A 25,212-nucleotide genomic window follows, 5' to 3' on the forward strand; every position below is an offset into this window, starting at 1 on the left:
AATGTGGTTTTCATTCCACACGCTGCAGAATAAAAGGTCTTCTTGCTTCTGCTGCCTGCCCTCTTGTGGATGAGGCTGTCTAAGAGGCTTTTGCAAGCTTCCTAATGAGAGGGACTGCTGGTGGGTAGAGCTGGGTGCTGCTCTGGTGGGCAGAGCTCAGTAAAACTTTAATCTGCTTCTCTGCTGATGGGTGGGGCTGAGTTCCCTCCCTGTTGTTTTTTTGGCCTGAGGTGACCCAGCACTGGAGCTTACCTGGCTCTTTGGTTGGGCTAATGATGGACTCTGGGAGGGCTCATGCCAAGGAGCACTTTCTAGAACTTCTGCTGCCAGTGTCCTTGTGCTTATGGTGAGCCATAGCCACCCCCTGCCTGCAGGAGACCCCCCAACACTAGCAGGTAGGTCTGCTCACTGCTCCTTTCCCTGGGTCCTGATGTGCACACTACTATGTGTGTGCCCTCTAAGAGTGGAGTCTCTGTTTTCCCCAATCCTGTTGAAGTCCTGCAGTCAAATCCTGCCAGACTTCTAAGTCTGATTCTCTAAGAATTCTTCCTCCCATTGCCAGACCCCCATGTTGGGAAGCCTTATGTGGGGCTTAGTACCTTTACTCCAGTGGGTGGACTCTTGTGGTATGTGTTCTCCAGTTTGTGAGTCACCACCCCTGCCCAGCAATTATAGGATTTGATTTTTTGTGATTGTGCCCCTCCTACCATCTCATTGTAGCTTGTCCTTTGTCTTTGGATGTGGGGTATCTTTTTTGGGGAGTTCCAGTGTCTTCCTGTTGTTGATTGTTCAGCAGTTAGTTGTGATTACGGTGCTCTTGCAAGAGGGAGTGAGTGTATGTCCTTCTACTCCACCATCTTGAACAAATCTCCTCCCCAATATACTCTAACCAAACCATTAATTTCCCTTTCTGAAGTATCCATTCTCTCCCATTCCCCAAGAAAATGACTTAAAATAATCCTCTTTCCTTCTTTTTTTTCTTTACAAACATGCCATCATTTCTTACATTTTAATGAGTAAGCTTTTTCCTTAGTGAATTTTATGCAGTTCTGCCTCAAGGTTCTCAGAGCCTGGGGCACAGACATCTTCCTGGGATGGCCTATTACTGCTCTCTTGGGTTTCATTTGTGGTTTCCTGAAACCTGTTTCTTCCTCTCTACTTACTCATTTGTTTTTGCTGTAGTACACTCTCAATGAACTCCCTAAGAAAGGTGACATATCAGATAAAGTTTCAGAGGCCATAGTTGTCTGTAAATGTCTTCATTCTACTGTCTATTGGTTAAGAGTTTGGCTGGGTATAAATTTTTTAGCATTGAAGCTTGCTGTTAAAATACCTTATGTCAGATAATTCTCCATCCCTTTGTAGGTGATATTTATTCTTTCTAAAATCTCTAGTTACTATTCCTCACTCCTATTGTGAGATTTCAAAAAGATGAGCTTTGGTGAGATATTTTTTTCATCTGTTGTACTGGGCACTTGATGAGCTCTTTTAATCAGTAGAATAATGTATATTCACTCTGGGAAATTTTCTTCTACAAGTGATTTATGAGGTTTATGAGGAATTATATTTAATGGTTAAGAGTGAGAGTTCTGGAGTTCTGATGCATGCTATTTGATATTAAGCAATTTAAAAATATTTTCTATTCAGCCATAAAAAAATGGAATAATGCCATTTGTAACAACATGAATGGACTTAGACATTATCATACTAAATTAAGTAAGTCTGACAGAAAAAGACAAATATTATATCACTTATATGTGGAATCTAAAAAATAGTACAAATGAACTTATTTACAGAACGGAAACAGACTCACAGACATAGAAAACAAACTGATGGTTACCAAAGGGGAGGAGAGTAAGGGATAAATTGGGAGTATAGGATTAACAGATGCATACTACCATATATAAAATAGATAAACAACAAGGATTTACTGTATAGCACAGGGAACTACATTCACTCTCTTGTGAATAGACTATGATGGAAAAGAATTATATATATATATATATATATATATATATATATATATATATATATATGTATATAAAACCAAATCATTTTGTAGTACACCTGAAACTAACACAATATTGTAAATCAACTATACTTCAGTTTTAAAAAAGCAGCCACAGACAATATGTAAACAAAACAAAAAATATAATATTTATCTCTCAGTTTTCTTATCTAAAAATGGGACAATAATATAACCTATCTCATTGATGTCTTATAGAATTAAATAATTTTAATTTTATTTAAAATTAATTTAAAATGGATGACTACTATTGTTCTAGAGAACTCTACAATGGTTGTCATCCATTTTTATCTTAGAGTTGAGTTTACACAAAATGGATTGTGTCTTATATGGAAGATATTATAGTTCATCAAAAAGAGATTAAGCATTGCAAATTAATGCAAAATATTATGTATAATAGGAAATATTGTTAAGGAAATGAGGAAACTTTTGTGGTTTTTAATTTCCTTGTCATTGTTGCAAAACACAGTGATTGAGCTAAACAACATCAACCAAGTGAAGGAACCTTAGAATTCCAAATCTAGCCTCTTTCATTAAATGATTTCATAGGGACTAGAAAGGAAACAAGAGGTTCTTTTTATCTGAGGCCATATTTACCCATCTGCCATTTATTTCCTTGCTTTTTATAATCTTTGCAGCTGAACAAAGACATTTCCTGATAGTCTCATGAAACTTTTCTATGAAAGATTCTTTCAGTGCTTCAATGATTTGCCAAAGGGGAACCCTCATTCTGCATAAGGATCTCACACATTTTTTAGCCATGTCTGAGAAGAGAACATAAAATCCATCACTCAGTGACATTATTTGGATTTGTGACTCTCTATGGAGGCCACTCTGCTCATAAAACAATGAATGGATTAAATCCATTCAAAAGTGGAGTTTTTCATTTATGACAGATGTAATATTGATCATATCCTTCATTTAATAAGTCATCCAAGTACAATTCAATGCAAGTTACTAGTATAAATTACCAGCCATGTTCATCTTGCTTGACTGTTTTATAATACCAAAGAGGAGCAAGCAAAACAGCATAAAAATTCCATGTTGAAATCTAAAAGGATGGCTGCTTCTGCAGCAGGACTGGATACTTTTCTTTGAGAAGTGAGAGAAGTCTGGCCTTTGCCAGAAAATCAGATCATACAAATCTAGTTCCATCTGGCTGTGAGTGATTTGTGATCAGACAGGTAACAGTAGGGAAAGGACAAAATTCCTTTAAAAAGCTCTACCAAGTCTGTCCTCTTTCCTTTATCACTACACAGATCTTTCCCACTGTTTCCCCATTAAGGGATTTCTGCATGTTCTAAGTCACTGGGATTTAGAACATAGACAGCAACGTCTCTTCTTTTTGGAGCATGGAGATGCTTATAAGCTGACAGATGACCTGAGAATAATTGAGAGAACCAGTGAGCAAAGGATCAAAGTCTAAATGAAGTGAATATTCTGATTAGAGTTTCAAATGTAGAAATATAAATTATATGCAGTTATGATTATATGATACAGAAGCAGATGAAGAAAAAAATCCATGTGAAGGCAGAATTAGACCCACTGGTTCTATTTCTGTACCTTTATCTTTCTATTTCACCACCACAGGCTTGCTCCACATTACTAAGTAACTGCACTCACTAAGGTGCCCATGGTATCATAATGGCCAAATCTATTTTTTCACAATTGTACCTTGATTTTTTGTTGCCTTAGACCTGAGTAATTAAATCCATCTTCTTTAAACCTCTTCTTCCTGGCTTTCTAAGATACTATATACTTTAAAACATGCCATTTCTAAGTCTTCCAATTTCTCTGAGTTTCCTTTTTCTACCCTGTTATTAGTTCTTTTTTTCTGTGCAGGACCTTATTGTGGGTATAGATACTTAAGATCTTGTCTTTGTTCTATATTCCTCACTTCATTACCACAGCGTGAGAACTGCCCCATGCCCTTCTCAAAGGATACACAATCATCTCTGTACCAATGATTTAAAAATACATATGTACACCCTTACTTTGGAAGTAATGACTGTTTCACCTCCTTCAGGGCCTATATGTCACTGAGTCATGTTGGTCACTGAGTCATGTTGGTTACTCCTCCAAAGTATCTTTAGGAAGACAGGACAATGGGAGATGTCATTATTGAGAGGATGAGCCTCGAAGACAGCTGAGTCTTGACTTCACTACCAGCCCTGACCCTTGGTAGTTCTGGGACTTTAGGCAAAGCCATTAAACCTTCTCGTTGAGCACCCAAACAAGTGTTGTGAGAATCAAATTTGATAGTATCTGTAAATAAATCACTTACCATAGTTCTTAGCCCTTACTATATGCTCTATAACTAGTTCATTTTTATTTTCTGACCATGCCACACAGCATGTGGGATCTTAGTTGCCCCACACCTCCTGCAGTAGAAGTGCAGAGTCTTAACCACTGGACCACCAGGGAAGTCCCCTATAACTAGTTCTACTGGAAAATTTTCCTGTGTGATTTGCTATACTCAGAAACTCAACATTCTCTGGGTGTATACTTTTAAAACAGAACTGATGGTATTTCTCCAAAACTGGCATTCTTATTTAACTTTTCCGTTTTAGTCAGTGGTACCATATCTCCATTTTTTCACCTGAAATCTAAGTGCATATGACTTTTCCTTACTTTGGAACTCTATATGGAATGCTTTTAATTACTATAATTCTTATACAGGGCCAGTTTCCTAGCCCAAGCCCACTCTGATAACACCCTGCATGATTCCATTTTTTATTTTCCCACAAAGATGTTGATTTATCTTCTAATTACCCAATTTTCAGTTCTGAATCAGAATTTAAATATAGAGAAAAAAAATTTTGATAAAATGATTTCTATATGTTCCTAACTCTGAAGTTTCACAAATTCTTACTTGTTTTATGATTCAATATTTCTACTTTTTTTCAAAAATCTTAATGTTCACCTACTGTCGACAGAAGAAATCTCACACTAATTTTTCCAATTTTAAAAATATTTTCTGATATGGTCACACCTTACTGAGCAACAACATCTTCCTTTAAGCCTCTGCTCTCTCTGCTGCCAACCAGGCCAGCATCTTCTGCACATGCTCCCCTCCATTGTTTATATACTTGTCCTCATTATTAATTATCTCTTTTCTCTTCTTGCTGCTCATTCTTTAGGAGCCATACCAGAGAGAGTACAAGTAAGAAGGACATGTGATAAATGAAGATGAGAAAATAAAATAACTTTGGGCTAGGTCTTCTCCAATGGTCTCTGAGGCTTTCTAATGAATACTCTTATGAAGGGCATGATAGCTGCTGGCAGCCCTATATTTACATCCTTTAAGCTACTAAATCCTGTGGAGAACCCAGATTGGTTCATGAGCCAATTACAGCTACCAGAGGAATGGTCAAGTCCACTCTGAATCACAAGGCCTGATCAATGTGTTCCTGAATTGGCAGTGGGTTTTGTGGCTCTAGCCAAACCATAAAAAATGTGTTACCAGTAGGAAGGAATATCCCACAAACTAAAACAACTGATGTTCACTGTAGTCTCTATAGGTTCAATTAACACATATATCCTCAAATATGTAAACATGCACATAAATACACTCATTCATTCATTCAATAGCTGTCATATGATTTTGTCTATCTGAGGCAAAATGTCCAGCTATTGAAAACTGTGACAGACACATTCAGCTGTCTAGTAAATATCCATGCTCCCATTCCATAAAGGAGAATATTTTCTAGGAAGCTGCTGTCCAAATGACTACATTTTCTGCTCTGCATATTAGTAGGTGGGGGAGGGACATAAAATTACCTCTTATAAATGGAATATGAGTAGAGGTGTACCACTTCTTAACCAAATTGATAAAGAAGTAGATGTGCTTTCTCTACTTTCACTTCCCCTTTCTCCCAAGCTGTAAACAAAACACCATGAGACCCTTAGGGGATGTGGTAGACAGAACATGGAAAGATTCTTTGTCCTGAATCATTACATGGAAAGTTATGTGCCAAATGTTCTCATTGAATTGTTATGTGAGAAAAAACACATTTTATTATGTTAAACCACTGAAATTTGGAGATTTATCTGTTGTAACAGCTATTGATGACCTTAAGGAAACAAGAAATGCCAAAATAACTGACATCACTCAGAGAAAAAAGAAAAAAGGATTGATTGTATTAAGTTAAACAAAGCATTGATTCCCTTCTTTCATGCATAATAGAATCTTTCTTTTAACCAATACAAATCCTTCTTTTATTTATTGAAATATAGTTGGTGTACAATATTAAGTTAGTTTCAGGTGTACTACATGATGATTTGACATTTGCATACATTATGAAATGATCGCCATGATAATTCTAGTAACCATCTGTTCCCATACAAGGTTATTGCAATATTATTAACCATGCTTCTTATGCTGTAAAATACATCCCTGTGACTTATTTATTATATAACTGGAGGTTTGTACCTCTTAATTCCCTTCACCTATTTAGCACAACCCACCACTCCCTTCCTTCTGGCAACCATCTGATTGTTCTCTGTATCTGAGTCTGTTTTCATTTTGTTTTGTTTCTTTGTTGTCTTTCCTTTTTTGGATTCCACATCTAAGTGAAAGCATTTGGTATTTGTGTTTCTCCATCTGATTTATTTCACTTAGCATAATACCTTCTAGATACATCCATGTTTTGCAAAAGACAAGATTTCATTCTCTTTTATGGTTGAATAATATTCCACTGTATTCCAGATCTTCTTTATCCATTTATCTATTGATGGACAGTTATGTTGCTTCCATATCTTGGCTATTGTAAATAATGTGGAAATGAACATTGGCATGTATATATCTTTTCAAATTAGTAGGATTTTTTTGAGTAAATGCCCAAGTGAAATTGCTGGATCACATGACATTTTTATTTTTAATTTTTTGAGGAAACTCCATAACTGTTTCCATAGTGACCAAACAGATTTACAATCCCACCAATAGTGCATGAGGATTTCCTTCTCTCCTCATCCTAGCCAACACTTGTTATTTGTTGTCTTTTTGATGATAGCTATTCTGACAGATGTGAGGTGATATCTCATTGTGGTTTTCTTTTGCATTTCCCTGATGATTAGTGATGCTGAGTATCTTTTCATGTGTCTGCTGGCCATCTGTATATATTCTTTGGAAAAATTTCTATTCAGATTCTATACCCATTTTATAATCAGATTGTTTGGCTTTTTGACTTTGAGTTATATGTGTTATTTATATATTTTAGATATTAACCCCTTATCAGATATATCATTTGCAAATATCATCTCCCATTTAGTATGTGGCCTTTTTCTCTTGTTGATAGTTTCCTTCATTGTGTAAAACCTTTTTAGTTTGATGAATCCTATTTGCTTATTTTTGTTTTTATTTCCCTTGCCTGAAGAGACATATCCAAAAAAATATTGCTAGAACCAATGTCAAAGAGCATATCGCCTATGTTTTCTACTAGGAGTTTTATGGTTTCAGGTCTCATATTTAAGTCTTTAATCCATTTAGAGTTTATTTTTGTATATGGTATAAGAAACTGGCTTATTCTGAATCTTTTACATGTAGATATCCAGTTTTCCCAACATCATTTATTGAAGAGGCTGTCTTTTCCCCATTGTATAGTCTTGCCTCCTTTGTCATAGGTTAATTGACCATGTGTGCAGGATTATTTCTGGGCTGTGTATTCTGTTCCATTGATCTATGTGTCTTTTGTTTGTGTCAGTACCAAAATGTTTTGATGACTATAGCTTTGTAGTACAGTTCAAAATCAGGGAGCATGAGACAGCCAGCTTTGTTCTTCTTTCTCAAGATTGTTTTGGCTATTTGTGTTTCCATATGAATTTTACAATTATTTGTTCTAGTTCTAGGAAAAATACCATTGGTGTTTTGATGAAGATTGCATTGAATCTGTAGGTTGCCTTGGCTAGTAGAGTCTTTTTTTTTAATGTATTTATTAGTTATTTATTTTTTGGCTGTGTTGGGTCTTTGTTGCTGTGCACGGACTTTTTCTAGTTGTAGTGAGTGGGGGCTACTCTTCATTGCAGTGCACAGGCTTCTCATTGTGGTGGCTTCTCTTTGTTGCAGTACACGGGCTCTCGGCTCATGGGCTCTAGAGTGCAGGCTCAGTATTGTGGCACACAGGTTTATTTGCTTCATGGCATGTAGGATCTTCCTGGCCCAGGGATCGAACCAATGTCCCCTGAATTGGCAGGCAGATTCTTAACCACTGCACCATGAAGGAAGTCCCTAGAGTCATTTTAACAATACTATTTCTTCTAATCCATGAGCATGGTATATCTTTCCTTTCATTTGTATTATCTTCAATTTCTTTCACCAATGTCTTATAGTTTTCTGAGTATAGGTCTTTTAGGTCATTTAGATTTATTCCTAGGTATTTTAAAATTCTTTTTGATGCAATTGTAAATAAGATTATTTTTTTAATTTCTCTTTCTGATAGATTGAGTTGTTCATAGAAACACAGCAGCTTTCTTTATATTAATTTTATATCTGACAACTTTACTGAATTTATTAGTTCTAATAGTTTTTTGGTAGGTTCTTTAGGACTATCTATGCATGTTATCATGTCAATGCAAATAGTGACAGTTTTACTTATTCCTTTCCTTTTCTTTCTTTTTCTTGTCTGATTGTTGTGGCTTGGAATTCCAATACTACATTGAGTAAAAGTGGTGAGGGTGGGCATCCTTCTCTTGTTACTGATCTTAGAAGATATGCTTTCAGCTTTTAACCATTGAGTATGACATAGGTTTGTCACAGCCTTTATTACTTTGAGATATATTCCCTCTATACTTATTGTTGAAACCTTTTATCATAAATGGATGTTGAATTTTATCAAAAATCTTTCTGCATCTATTGAGGTGATCATATGATTTTTATTCTTCAATTTTTAAACATGGCATATCACATTGATTGATTTGCAGCTATCTTTACATCCCTGAGATAAAGTCCACTTAATCATGATGTATGATACTTTTAATGTATTGTTGAATTAGGTTTGCTAATATTTTGTTGACTATTTTTTCATCATTGTTCATCAGTAATATTGGTCTGTAATTTTCTTTTCTGTGTGTGTCTTTGGTTTGGATATCAGAGTGATGATAACCTGAATGAATGAATTTGGAAGTGTTCTTTCCTTTAATATTTCTGGAAGACTTTGAGAAGGATGAGTGTGAACTCCTCTTTAAATGTTTGATAAAATTTGTCTGTGAAGCCATCTGGTCCTGGACTTTTGTTGAGTTTTTAAATTACTGATTTAATTTCATTATTGGTAATCAATCTGTTTACATTATGTATTTCTTCCTGATTAAGTCTTGGGAGATTGTACATTTCTAGGAATTTGTCTGTTTCTTCTAGGTTGGAGATTTATCATTTGTAGTAATCTCTTATGGTCTTTTATATTTCTATGGTGTTTTTTGTAACTCCTCCTTTCTTATTTCTGATTTTCTTTATGTGGACCACTCTGTTTTTTTTTTTTTTTTTGATGAATCTGGGTAAAAGTTTATCAATTTTGTATATCTTTTCAAAGAACCAGCTCTTATTTTATTGATTTTTTTCTATTTTTTAGTCTCTATTTATTTTTGCTCTGATCTTTATTTTTCTTTCATTCTACTAACTTTGGTTTTTACTTGTGGTTCTTTCTTTAGTTCCTTTAGGTATAAGGTTAGATTGTTTATTGAGATTTTTCTTGTTTCCTGAGGTAGGCTTGTATCACTATAAACATCTCTCTTACAACTGTTTTGCTGAATCCCATAGGTTTTGGATCATTTTGTTTCCATTTTCACTTCTCTCCAGGTCATTTTGATATGATTTTTGTTTCTTCAGTGACCCCTAGGTGGTTTAGTATCTTATAGCTTACTCTCCATATGTTTATGTTTTTTACGTTTGTTTCTTTCTTTTTTCTTTCTTTTTTTTTTTTTTTTTTTGCGGTACGTGAACCTCTCACTGTTGTGGCCTCTCCCATTGCAGAGCACAAGCTCTGGACACTCAGGCTCAGTGGCCATGGCTCATGGGTCTAGCCGCTCCACGGCATGTGGGATCTTCCTGAACCGGGACACAAACCCATGTCCCCTGCATCGGCAGGCAGACTCTCAACCACTGCGCCACCAGGGAAGTCCCCCAACAGTTTTTTTCTTGTCATTGATTTCTAGTTTCATACCATTGTGGTTGGAAGAAATTCCTGACATGATTTCAGTATTCTTAAATTTATTGAGACTTGTGGCCTAGAATATGATGTATCCTTGAGAATATTCTATGTATACTTGAAAAGAATGTGTATTCTGCTGCTATTGGTTGGAATGTTCTATACTTATCTATTAATTCCATCTGGTAATGTGTTGTATAAGGCCAAGTTTCCTTATTGATTTTCTGTCTGCATGAGCTGTCCATTGAGGAAAGTGGGATGTTCAAATCCCCTACTATAAGTGTATTACTGTGAATTTCTCCCTGTATGTTTGTTAATATTTGGTTTTTTTGTATTTAAGTGCTTCTATGTTTGGTGTACATATATTTAAAATTGTTTTAAATTTGTTTTATCTTCCTGCTGGATCGATTCTGTTTTCATCATGCAATGACCTTCTTTGTCTCTTATTAGAATCTTTTTTTTAAAGTCTATTTTGTCTGTATAAGTATTGCTACCCAGCTTTCTTTTTGTTTCCTTTTGCATGGAATGACTTTTTCCATACCCTCACATTCAGTCTGTGAGTGTCTTGAGATCTGAAGTGAGTCTCATGTAGGCAGCATGTATATGGGTCTTGCTTTTTATCCATTCAGCCATTCTAGCTCTTTTTTAAAAAAATTGGAGTATAGTTGATTTACAATGATATATTAGTTTCAGATGTACAGCATAGTTATTCTATGTTTTTCTAGGTTATATTCCATTTAAAGTTATAAAATATTCATTATATTCCCTGTTGTACATTACTTCCTTGTATCTTATTTATTTTATACCTATTATTTTGTATTTCTTAATCCCCTTCCCTATCTTGCCCCTCCCAACATCCCTTTTATAACTAGTAACCTGAAGTTTGTTCTCTATCTATGAGTCTGTTCCTGTTTTTGTTATATATAATTGTTTGATTATTTAGATTCCACAAAGAAGTGAAAACCCATACTATTTGTCTTTCTCTGTGTGACTTACTTCACTAAGCCTAAAACTATCTAGGTCCATCCATGTTAATGCAAATGGCAAGATTATATTCTTCTTAATGGGTGAATAATATTCTCTCTCTGTGTCTCTTTATGTCTATATCTATATGTATCTATCTATCTATCATCTAACTATCTATCTATCTATCACAATTTCTTTATCCATTGATCAGTTGATGGACACTTAGTTACTTCCATATCTTGGCTATTATAAATAATGCTTTTATGAACATTGGGGTGATTATATATATTTTCTAATCAGTGTTTTTGTTTTTTGGGGCATAATCCAGGAATGGGATTGCTGGATCATATGGTTGTTCTATTTTTAATGTTCTGAGAAACCTCAATAATGTTTTCCATAGTGGCTGTACCAGTTTACATTCCCACCAACAATGAACTGGGGTTTCCTTTTCTCCTCATTGTCACCAGCATTTTTTATTTGTTCTCTTGATGACAGCCGTTCTGACAAGTATGAGGTGATATTTCATTGTGGTTTTGATTTGCATTTTCCTAATGTTTAGTGATATTAAGCATCTTTTCATGTTTCCCATCTGTATGTTTTCTTTGGTAAAATGCCTATTCAGATCTTTAGCCATTTCATAATCTGGTTATTTGTATTTGTTATATGAGTTTTAAATTTTTTTGTATTAACCTTTTTTCAGACATATCATTTGCAAATATCTTCTCTCATTTAGTAGGTTGTCTTTTCATCTTGTTGATGGTTTCCTTCACTGTGAAAAAGCTACTAAGTTTAATTAGGTTCCGTTTTTTGTGTTTGCTTTTGTTTCCCTTGCCTGAGGTGACAGATCCAAAAATATTGCTAAGACATGTCAGAGTGCAGTCTTTATTTTCTTGTAAGAATTTTATGCTTTAAGGTCTTACATTTAGGTCTTTAATCCATTTTGAGTTTATTTTTGTATGTGATATGAGGAAATGCTCTAATTTCATTCTTTAATATGTAGCTCCTTGGTTTTCCCACCAACACTTATTAAAGAGACTATCTTTTCCCAATTGTATATTTTTCCCCCTTTATCATAGGTGAAAAGACATATATGCATGGGTTTATTTCTGGTCTCTCTATTCTGTTCAATGGATCTACATGTCTGTTTTTGTGCAAGTACCATGCTTTGTTGAGTACTGTAGCTTTGCAGTAGAGTCCGAAGTCAGGGATCCTCATTCCTCTTGCTCCATTTTTCTTTCTCAAGATTGCTTTGGCTATTCCAGGTCTTTTGTGGTTCCACACAAATTTTGGGATTGTTTGTTCTAGTTATGTGAAAAATGTCATGGATATTTTGGTGGGGATTGCATTAAATCTATAGATTTCTTTGGTCAGTAAGGACACTTTAAAAATACTAATTCTTCCAATCCATAAACATGGTATATCTTTCCATTTATTAGCATCATCTTTAATTTTCTTCATAATGTCTTATAGTTTTCAAAGTACAGATCTTTCACCTCCTTAGTTAAGATTATTCCTAAGTATTTTATTATTTTTAATGTGATTTTGAAAGGTACTGTTTTCTTACTTTATCTTTCTGTTAGTTTATTATTAGTGTATATAAAAGCAACAGACTGTACAATTAATATACAACTGTATATTAATCTTGTATCCTGCAACTTTACCAAATTAATTTGTTAGTTCTAATAGTTTGTTGGTGGAGACTTCAGAGTTTCACCATATAATATCATGTTATCTACAAATAATGATAATTTTACTTCTTCCCTTCCAATTTGGATGGACTTTTTTTTTTCTTGTCTGATTGCTATGACTAGGAATTCCAAAACAATATTAAATAGAAATGTTGAGAGTGGGCATGCTTGTCTTGTTCCTGATTTTCAAAGTTGAGTATGATGTTAGATGTGGATTTGTCATAAATGGCCTTTATTATATTGAGGTATGTTCCCTCTTTACCCACTGTGTTGAGAGTTTTTATCATGAATGGATGTTGAATTTTGTCAAGTGCTTTTTCTGCATCTATTAGATGATCATGTGGTTTTTATTCTTTGTTTTTTAAATGTTATGTATCACATAAATTGATTTATGTCTATTGAACAACTATGCAGCCCTGGAATAAATCCCATTTCATCATGCTTTATGCTATTTTATGTGTTGTTGAATTCGATTTGCTAATTTTGTTGAGAATTTTTGAATCTATGTTCACCAGTAATATTGGCCTGTAATTTGCTTTTCTCTTTTTCTATTTTTTTGTTGTCTGGTTTTGGTATCAGGGTAATGGTGACTGCATAGAATGAATTTGAAAGTATTCCTTCCTATTCCAGTTTGTAGAATAGTTTGAGAAGTATAGACAAGAAAGCTGCCCTCTTAGCATACCCAGTCTCATAATATCTCTTCTTTATATGTTTGATAGAATTTCCATGTGAAGCCTTTTGATCTTGGACTTTTGTTTGTTGGGAGTTGTTTTCTTTTATTATTACTGATTCAATTTCAATACTAGTAATTTAATTTATCTGCCCAAATTATCTATTTCTTCCTGATTTGGTGGTCTTGGAGTATTATATGTTTCTTTGAGTTTATCCATTTCTTCTAAGTTGTCCAATTTGTTGGCATATAATATTCATAGTATTCCCTTATGATGGTTTGTGTTTCTGTGCTATCAGTTTTAATTTCTCATTTTGCATGTCATATTTTATTGTTTCAGTTCTCTCTCTTTGCTTGTTAATGAACCTGGTTAAAGGCTTATCAATTTTGTTTAACTTTTCAAAAAAATACCTCTTGGTTTCACTGATTTTTTTCTTTCAGTCTATATTTTATTTATTTTCTCTCTGATCTTTATTATTTTCTTCATTCTGCTGACTTTGCAAGTTTTTTTCTGATTCCTTTAGATGGTAGTTTAGATTATTTATTTGAGATTTTTCTTGTTTCTTGAAGTAAACTAGTATCGTTATAAACTTCTGTCTTAGAACTGCTATTACTGTGTCCCATAGATTTTGAAAAGTAATGTTTTTTTTCCATTTGTCTCAAGGTATTTTCCAAAGTCTTCTTTGATTTCTTCACAGACCCATTGTTTTTTTTTTAGTAGAATGTTGTTTAATCTCCATGTGTTTGTGTTTTTCCAATTTTTCTTGTTGTAATTGATTTCTAGCTTCATACCACTGTGGTTGGAAAAGATGCTTGATGTAATTTTTATCCTCTTAAATTTGTTGAGATTGTTTTGTGTGATCTATACTAGAGAAATTCCATGTGCACTTGAAAAGAATGTGTATTCTGCTGTTTTTGGATGGAGTTTCCTGTAGATATCTATTAAGTTCAACTGGCTATTCTGTCATTTAAGGTCACTATTTTCTTATTGATTTCTTTTTCTATTAGGTGTCTATTTGTGTAAGTATGGTATTAAAATGCCCTAGTATTATTGTTTTATTGTCAGTTTCTCCCTTTATTTCTTTTGTTTTATTTCTTTTGTTTTATATATTTCTTTTGTTTAGGTGCTCCTATATTAGGTGTATATATGTTTACAAATCTTATATATTCTTTTTAAATTGATCCTCTTATTATTATACGAAACCCTTCTTTGTCTTTTATTATAGACTTTGTTTTAAAGTATACTTTGAAACAAAGACAGTTTAAGATACCTCTGGGACAACATAAAACACAACAACATTCGCATCATAGGGGTCCCAGAAGAAGAAGAGAAAGTGAAAGTGTCCGAGAAAAACATTTGAAGAGATAATAGCTAAAAAACGTCCCTAACATGGGAAGGAAAACAGTCACCCAAGTCCAGGAAGCACAGAGAGGTCCATACAGGATTAACCCCAGGAGATACACACAGAGACACATAGTAATCAGACTGAAAAAATTAAAGAAAAAATAAACTATTAAAAGCAACAAGGAAAATCAACAAATAACATACAAAGGAATCTCCATAAGGTTATCACAAAATTTTCAGCAGAAACTCTGCAGGCCAGAAGGGAGTGGCACAATATATTAAAAGTGATAAAATGGAAAAACCTACAATTAAGAATACTCTACCCAGCAAGGTTCTCATACAGATTTGATGGAGAAATAAAAGACTTTACAGACAAGCAAAAGTTAAAAGAATTCAGCACCACCAAACTAGCTTTACAAAACATACTAAAGGGTCTTCTCTAGGCAGAAAAGAAGAGGCCATAACTAGTAACAAGAAAAATACAAAATGGGAAATCTCACTAGTAGAAGCAAACATACACTAAAGATAGGAAAGCATCAACACAGAAAATGATATCAAAAACAGTAAGCATGAGAAGAGGAGAGGATATTTGCAGGATATTTAAAATACATTTGAAATTAAGAGATCAGCAACTTGAAACAATCAGGTTTACATATAGTTTGCTATACCAAAACATTAAGGTAACTGCAAACCAAAATTCTATGATACACACATACAAAGAAGAGAAAAGAATCTAAACATAATGCTAAAGATGGTCATCAAGTCATAGGAAAAGAAAAAAAAAAGGAAAGGATGAAAAAATACCTTAAAAAAATTCCAAAACAATGAACAAAATGACAATAAGAACATACATATGGATAATTACCTTAAATTTAAATGGATTAAATGCTCCTACCAAAAGATGAAGACTGGTTGAATGGATTAAAAAAACAAGACCCATATATAAGCTGTCTTCAGGAGACCCAATTCAAACATAGAGACACACACAAACTGAAAGTGAAGGAATAGAAAAAGTATTCAGTGAAACTGGAAATCAAAAGACAGCTGAAGTAACAATACTCATGTGAGACAGAATAGATTTTGAAATAAAGTCTGTTACAAGAGACAAAGAAGAACAGTATGTAATGATCAAAATATCAATACAGGAAGAAGATATAACAATTATACATATATATGCACCCAACAGGGGAGAATCTCAATATATTAGGCAAATGCTAACAGCCTTAAAAGGAGAAATTGACAGTAACACAATAGTAGGGGACTTTAAAACCCCATTTACATCAATGGACAGCTCATCCACAGAGAAAATCAATAAGGAAACACAGGCTTTAAATGACATATTAGACCTAATGAACTTAATTGTTACTTATAGAGCTTTCTATCCAAAAGCAGCAAAATACACATCCTTTTCAAGTGTACATGGAACATTCTCTAGGATAGATCACATGCTGGGTCACAAAGTAAGCCTTGGTAAATTTAAGGAAATTGAAATCATATCAAACATCATTTGCAACCACAACACTATGAGGTTAGGAGTCAACTACAAGGAAAAAATTGTACAAAACACAAACACATGGAGGCTAAACAATATGTTATTAAGCAACCAATGGACCACTGAAGAAATCAAAGAGGAAATAAAAAAATACATAGATACAAAGGACAAAGAAAACATGATGATCCAAAACTATGTGATGCAGAAAAAGCAGTTCTAAGAGGGAATTTTAAAGCAATAAAATCTTACCTCAGAAAAACAAGAGAAACCTCAAATAAACAACCTAACCTTACCCTTAAAGCAACTAGAGAAAGAAGAACAAACAAAACCCAAAGTTACTAGAAGGAAAGAAATCATACAAATCAGAGCAGAAATAAATGAAATAGAGACAAGAAAATAATAGAAAAGAACAATTAAACTAAAAGCTTGTTCTTTGAAAACACAAAACAATTGTTAAACCTTTAGCCAGATTTATCAAGAAAAAAAAGGGAGAGGGCTCAAATCAATAAAATTAGAAATGAAAAAGGAGAAGTTGCAATGGACACCACAGAAATACAAAGGATCATAAGAGATTATGACAAATAACTATAATCCAATAAAATGGACAACTTAGAAGGAATGGACAAATTCTTAGAAAGGGAAAATCTCTGAACCAGGAATAAACAGGAAATATGAATACACCAATCACAAGTGATGAAATTGAAACTGTGATTAAAAAAACCCAACAAGCAAAAGTTCAGAACTAGATGGCTTCACAGGCAAATTCTATCAAACATTTAGATAAGAGTTAATACCTATCCTTCTGAAACTAGTCTAAAAAATTTCAGAGGAAGGAACAATCCCAAACTCATTCTATGAGGCCACATAATGCTGATACCAAAACCAGATACAACAAAAAAAGAAAATTGAAGGTCAATATCACTGATAAACATATATTCAAAATTCTCAATAAAATACTAGCAAACTGAATCCAATAATACTTTAAAAGAATCATACACCATGATTAAGTTGGACTTATCCCAGGAATGCAAGGATTTTTCAATACCCTCAAATCAATCAGAGTAATACACCACATTAACAAGTTAAAGAATAAAAACCACATGATCATCTCAATAGATGTGGAAAAAGTTTTTGACAACATTTAACATCCTTTTTTTGGCAGTATGCAGGCCTCTCACTGTTGTGGCCTCTCCCGTTGTGGAGCACAGGCTCTGGTAGCACAGGCTTAGTGGCCATGGCTTACGGGCCCAGCCGCTCCATGGCATGTGGGATCTTCCTGGACCGGGGCACGAACCCGTGTCCCCTGCATCAGCAGGCAGACTCTCAACCACTACACCACCAGGGAAGCCCTAACATCTATTTTTAATAAAAACTCTCCAGAATGTGGGCATAGAGGGACCTACCTCAACATAATAAAGGCCATATATGAAAAACCCACAGTTAACATCATACTCAATGGTGAAAGCTGAAAGCATTTCCTCTAAGATCAGGAACCAAGCGAACGATATCCATTCTCACCAGTTTTATTCAATGTAGTATTTGAAGTCTTAGCCAAAGCAATCAGAGAAGAAAAAGAAATTAAAGGAGTCTAAATTGGAAAAGAAGACGTAAAACTGTCACTCTTTGCAGATGACATGATATTGGCTTTGTCAAAAAGTTAATTCAAGTTTTCTGTAAGAATTTATGAAAAAACCCAAATGAACCTTTGGCAAATTCAGTACTCTACGTAAAAAATCTTAAAGATGAAGCTTTGGCCAATCCAATTCTATACATAAAAAATCTTAAAGATGCTACCAGAAAACTACTAGAACTCATTAATGAATTTGGTAAAGTTGCAGTATATAAAATTAATACACAGAAATCTGTTGCATTTCTATACACTAACAATGAAAGGTCAGAAAGAGAAATTAACGAAACAACCCCATTTACCATAACATCAAAAATAACAAAATACCTAGGAATAAATCTAAGGAGGCAAAAGACCTGTACTCTGAAAACTATAATACCCTGATGAAACAAAGAGAAGATAACGCAAACAGATGGAAAGTTATACCATGTCCTTGGATTGGAAAAATCAATATTGTCATAATGACTATAGTAACCAAGGCAATGTACATATTCAATGTAATTCCTATCAAATAGCCAACGGTACTTTTCACAGAGCTAGAACAAAAAAAATTAAAAATGTTATGGAAACACAAAAGACCCCAAATAGACAAAGCAATTTTGAGAAAGTAAAACGGAGCTGGAAGAATCATGCTCCTTGACCTCAGACTATACTACAAAACTACCATCATCAAAACAGTATGGTACTGGCACAAAAACAGAAATATACATCAATGGAAGAGGATAGAAAGCCCAGAAATAAACCCATACTCCTATGATCAATTAATCTACAACAAAGGAGACAAGAATATACAATTAAAAGAGTCTCTTCAATAAGTGGTACTGGGAAAATGGTACAGCTAAAAATATTTGCAAAAGATGCAACTGACAAGGGATTATTAATCTCCAAAATATACAAACAGCTCAGGAGCTCAATATATATAAAAAAAAAAAGCAAAAAAAAAAAGAACTAAAAGAAAACAAAACAAAAAATGGGCAGAAGATCTAAATAGACATTTCTCCAAGGAAAGCATACAGATGGCCAAAAAACACATGAAAAGGTGCTCAACATTTCTAATTATTAGAGAAATGCAAACCAAAACTTCAGTGAGGTATCATCTCACACCATTCAGAATGGCCATCATCAAAAAAATCTACAAACAATAAATGTTAGAGAGGGTGTGGAGAAAAGGTAATCCTCTTACACTGTTGGTGGGAACATAAATTGGTAAATCCATTATGGAGAACAGTATGGAGGTTCCTTAAGAAACTAAAAATGGAGCTGCTGTATGATCCAGCAATCCCACTCCTGAGCATATATCTAGAGAAAACCAGAATTTGAAAGATGCATGCACCCCAATGTTCATGGCAGCACTATTTATAATAGCCAGCACATGGGAGCAACCTAAATGTCCATTGACAGAGGAATGGATAAAGCAGATGTGGTACATATATACAATGCAATATTACTTAGCCATAAGTAGGAACAAAATAGTGCCACTTGCAGAGACGTGGATGGACCTAGGGATTGTCATACAGAGTGAAGTAAGTCAGAAAGAGAAAAACAAATATTGTGTAGTATCACTTATATGTGAAATCTAGAAAAATTGTACAGATAAACTTATTTGCAAAGAAGAAATAGAGTCACAGATGTAGAGAACAAACATATAGTTACCAAGGGGGGAAGGGTGGTAGGATTAAACAGTAGATTGGGATTGGCATATATACACTACTATGTATAAAACAGATAACTAATGAGAACATAGTGCATAGCATAGGGAACTATACTCAATGCTATGTGGTGACCGAAATGAGAAGGAAATCTAAAAAAGAATGGATATATGTATATGTACAACTGATTCACTTTGCTGCACAGAAGAAATAACACAACATTGTAAAGCAACTATACTCCAATAAAAATTTATTTAAAAAAAAGAATGAAATAATGCCATTTGCAGCAACCTGGATGGACCTAGAGATTATCATGCTAAGTGAAGTAAGTCAGACAGAGAAAGACAAATATCATATGATATCACTTAAATGTGAAATCTACAAACATGATACAAATGAACGTGTTACAAACATATTCACCAATGTAGAAAACAAACTTATGGTTGCCAAAGGGAAAAGGTGGGGAGGAGGAATAAATTAGGAGTTTGGGATTAACATATACACACTATATACATAGAAAATAGATAATCAACGAAGACCTAGTATTGTACAGGGAGCCCTACTTATTATTCAGTAATAACTTATATGGGAAAAAAATCTGAAAGAGAATATATATATATATATATATATCTGAATCACTTTGCTGTACACTTGTAACTAACACAACATAGTGAACCGCCTATACTCCAATGTAAAATTTAAAAAAATTAAGTTATTAAAACAACCTTTCACTCTTCACAAAAATTAACTCAAAATGGATCATAGACCTGAATGGAAAACACAAAACTATTGAACTATAAATCTCCTAGTAGAGAACACAGGAGAAAACCAAAATAATCTTGGGAATGGTGATGCACTTTTAGATGCATCACTATGAAAGAAATAATGGATAAGCTAAACTTCATTAAAATTAAAAAAGTTCTGGAGAATGGGGATCAAGATGGTGGAGGAGTAGGAAACATGGATAAAGAAGATGTGGTACATATATACAATGGAATATTACTCAGCCACAAAATAGAACAAAATAATTCCCTTTGCAGCAACATGGATGGACCTAGAGATTGTCATATTGAGTGAAGTTAAGTCAGACACAGAAAGGTAAATATCATATAATATTGCTTATATGTGGAATCTAAAAAAAGGGGTATAAATGAACTTAGTTACAAAAGAGAAGTAGAATCACAGATGTAACAAAAAAACTTAAGGTTACCAGGGGATAACAGGGGGGGCAGGGGAGGGAGGGGTATATTGAGAGATTGGGATTGACATATACACACTACTATATATAAAATAGTAACTAACAAGAGCCTACTGTATAGCACAGGGAACTCTACTCAATACTCTGTAATGGCCTATATGGGAAAAGAATCTATAAAGAGAGTCAATATATGTATATGTATAACTGATTCACTTTGTTGTATACCTGAAACTAACACAACATTGTAAAGCAACTATACTTCAATAAAATTTTTTTTAAAAAGAATTAAAAATTTTTCCCAGTGAAAGAAATGTCAACAGTTCAAGAAGACAAGTCAGAGTGGAAGAAACTATTTACAAAAGACACATCTGATGAATATTATCCAAAATATACAAAGAACTTTTAAAGCTCAACAATAAGCAAACATACAATCCAATTAAAGAATGGGCCAAAGATCTCAACAGACACCTGACCAAGGAAGAAATACAGATGGGAAATAAGTATAGGTAAAGATGTTCCACATCATATGTGACCAGGGAAATGCAAATCAAAACAACAATGAAATACCACTACACACCCTTTAGATTGGCCATAATCCATAACACTGACAATACCATATGCTGACAAGGATGTGGAGCAACAGGAACTCTCATTCATTGCTGGTGGGAATGCAAAATCATATAGCCATTTTGGAAGACATTTTGATGGTTTCTCACAAAACGAAACATATTTTTATGATATAATTCTGCAATTATCTTCCTTGGTATCAACCCAAAAGAGTTGAAAATTTAGGTCCACAACAAAAACCTGCACACAGATATTTATAGCTGCTTCATCCATAATTACCAAAACTCAGAAGCAACCAAGATATCCTTAAATAGATGAATAGATAAATAAACTGTGGAACATTCAGACAATGGACCTAAAAAAGAAATGAGCTGTCAAGCAATGAAAATACATGGAAAGCATTTTACGAAGTGAAAGAAGCCAGTGTGAAAAGTAGTACTTTTCATACTGTATGATTCCAACTATATGACATTCTGGAAAAGGCAAAAATAAGGAGACTATACATATCAGTGGTTGTGAGGGATTGGGGGAAGGGGAGAGATTAATAAGCAGTGTATAGAAGTTTTTTAGGGCAGTGAAAAAATTATGTATAATACTGCAATGAGGGATATATGTCATTATACATTTGTCCAAGCCCATAGAATGGACAACATCAAGAATGAACCCTAATGTAAATAAAGGATTTTGGGTGATTATGTTATGTCAATGTAGGTTTATCAATTCTAACAAATGTACCACCCACTCTGGTGGGTGATGCTGGTAATAGGGGAAGCTATGTGGGTGTCAGGGCAGGGAGTATATGGAAAATCTCTGTATTTTCCTCTTGATTTTGCTGTGAACCTAGAACTGTTCTAAAATGTTGACTTTTAAAAAGTTACTAGAACTTAATTTCTGTTTTTTAGGATGGAGATTTTTTTCTTTTCCACTTGTGAAAGATTTTTTTCTTTACCCTGGGAAGGTTTATCTTTTGAGGATTTTTAAAGTTATTCAGACATACAGAAAGTTACCTACGTTTTCTTCTTGAGAATATCTTGATATCAGAAAAGTAATCTACATGCAGACACTTAAGACTAAGTGAGCAAATGTTCTCTTTGGTAATGTGGCTCTGATTTAGATTGCCCTTTGTTAGCACTATTATTTCTTCATTTGTTTGTATGCTTCCCATGCAAGCATTTGCTCACAAAATGCTGGAAACAGAAATTAAAGTGTTACTACTTAGCCCCAACCTTGTTGATTTCATTTATGTTTTTCAATGTACAGTATTCTACACTTTGGGAAATACACAGGGAATTCTGTATTGTGGAATTGTCCTTAAGGGTGCCTGGGTAGACCAACACCTGTGGGAAGGGGGTGAATTTCTCCCTGAAGAGAATGCATGTGCACCATGAATCAGGCTGGGACAGGTCATTCAAGGGCAGAAATTGAGATCTCCTGGGGGTGTCAAGTGGAAAGCTATTTCTTTTCTTTTTAGCCTCAGGGAGTTGGCATCTAGCCTACAGAAGAAGAGGTGTAGTTAGGAAATTCTCCTTGCCCATTTACCAGGAATTAAGCTGAACTCTATGAGACAGGAAAGACAAGAGATGGCACAGAAGTTGATTTTTACCACAGTGAGGGAGGCCAAAATCTAATGGAAAAAATGGTCCCAGGAGACCTTTGACCTGTGGCTTGAGATTATAGATTCTATAAACAACCACAACCAAATATATGTTTTCTGTATTACAGTTCCCTTCTCTTGTTTCTTTTTGGAACAGCCTTGTTAAACACATTGCATACGCCTGTTGTGCTTCAGAGAATTGAGACATGAGCTTGCCACTATGCTTGAGGTGAAGTCAAAGAAGAAAGGGAACCCTTCCAGAGATACATATGAATTGAAGCTCAGCATGGAACTGGGGAGCAAGGTCTAGAATCAGGGTCCTGGGTCCAAGTGACTAGTGAGTACCAGAAAAGATTTTGAAAGCCTATGTTTTGAGAGCATAACAAACGCTCTCAGGATTTCCAGAGGCACCTGGGAGAAGGAAACCTAATAAAAGACAAGCATCTCTAAGGCAAACAGGATAAGTGTCTGTACCAAGATAAATCAGTAAAACAAAGGAAGTACTACTTTATTTTGAAGTCACAGACTTCTGAGGACTGGAGAATATGACTTAAAATGTATTTTCAATTTTTCTCTTTTCAATTTTTCTTGTGCTTTACCCAGTTCCTGATAAAACAAATGTTTTAAAATTTCCACCTGTAGGTAGAAATACATAGTTTTATCTTTCTGGTGAAGTACTTGATTACATCTGAGAAAAAGGCAAAAGACAGAGGAAGAAGAGAGATGTTTAGAACACCCGAAGAATAGCATAAATTAATACTGAAAATATTGGGTTGGTCAAACTTTTGTTTGGGTTTTTCTGTAAGATGTTATGGAAAAATCCAAATGAACTTTTTGGCCAACTTAATATTGTTTTTATAAATTAATCTCTGAACCTGAAATTAATATGCTATGTATGCATTAATTTTATGTGTAAAACAAACCCAACTATACTTGTCACAACCTTAAAAAACAGAATTATTTTTAACATCTTTATTAGAGTATAATTGCTTTACAATTGTGTGTTAGTTGCTTCTTTATAACAAAGTGAATCAGGTATACATACACATATGTACCCATCTCTCTTCCCTCTTGCATCTCCCTCCCTCCCACCCTCCCTATCCCACCCCTCTAGGTGGTCACAAAGCACTGAGCTGATTTCCCTGTGCTATGTGGCTGCTTCCCACTAGCTATCTATTTTACATTTGATAGTGTATATATATCCATGCCACTCTCTCACTTTGTCCCAGCCTACAAATACCCCTCCCCGTATCCTCAAGTCCATTCTCTACCAGGTCTGAATCTTTATTCCCCTGCATTCTTGCCCCTAGGTTATTCTGATTATTTTTTCTTTTTTTAGATTCCATATATATGTGTTAGCATATGGTATTTGTTTTTCTCTTTCTGACTTACTTCACTCTGTATGACAGTCTCTAGGTCTATGCACCTCACTACAAATAACTCAGTTTCATTCCTTTTTATGGCTAATATTCCATTGTATATATGTCTCACATCTAATTTTTCCATTCATCTCTGCTGATGGACACTTCAGTTGCTTCCATGTCCTGGCTATTTTAAATAGAGCTGCAATGAACATTTTGGTACATGACTATTTTTGAATTATGGTTTTCTCCAGGTATATGCCCAGTAATGGGATTGCTGGGTCATATGGTAGTTCTATTTTTAGTTTTTTAAGGAACCTCCAAACTGTTCTCCATACTGGCTGTATCAATTTACATTCCCACCAACAGTGCAAGAGGGTTCCCTTTTCTCCACACCCTCTTCAGCATTTGTTGTTTGTTGATTTTTTAATGATGGCTATTCTGAACAGTGTGAGATGATATCTCATTGTAGTTTTGATTTGTATTTTTCTAATGATTAATGATGTTGAACATTCCTTCATGTGTTTGTTGGCAATCTGTATATCTTCTTTGGAGAAATGTCTATTTAGGTCTTCTGCCCATTTTTGAATTGGGTTGTTTGTTTTTTTTTATATTGAGTGGCATGAGTTGCTTGGATGTTTTGGGAATTAATCCTTTGTCAGTAGCTTCATTTGCAAATATTTTCTCCCATTCTGAGGGTTGTCTTTTGGTCTTGTTTATGGTTTCCTTTGCTGTGCAAAAGCTTTGAAGTTTCATTAGTTCCCATTTGTTTATTTATGTTTTTATTTCCATTTCTCTAGGAGGTAGGTCAAAAAGGATCTTGCGGTGATTTATGTCATAGAGTGTTCTGCCTATGTTTTCCTCTAAGAGTTTGATGGTGTCTGGCCTTAC

Source organism: Leucopleurus acutus (genome assembly GCF_964270905.1).
Source record: "Leucopleurus acutus genome assembly, chromosome: 17".
Taxonomy (NCBI): domain Eukaryota; kingdom Metazoa; phylum Chordata; class Mammalia; order Artiodactyla; family Delphinidae; genus Leucopleurus; species Leucopleurus acutus.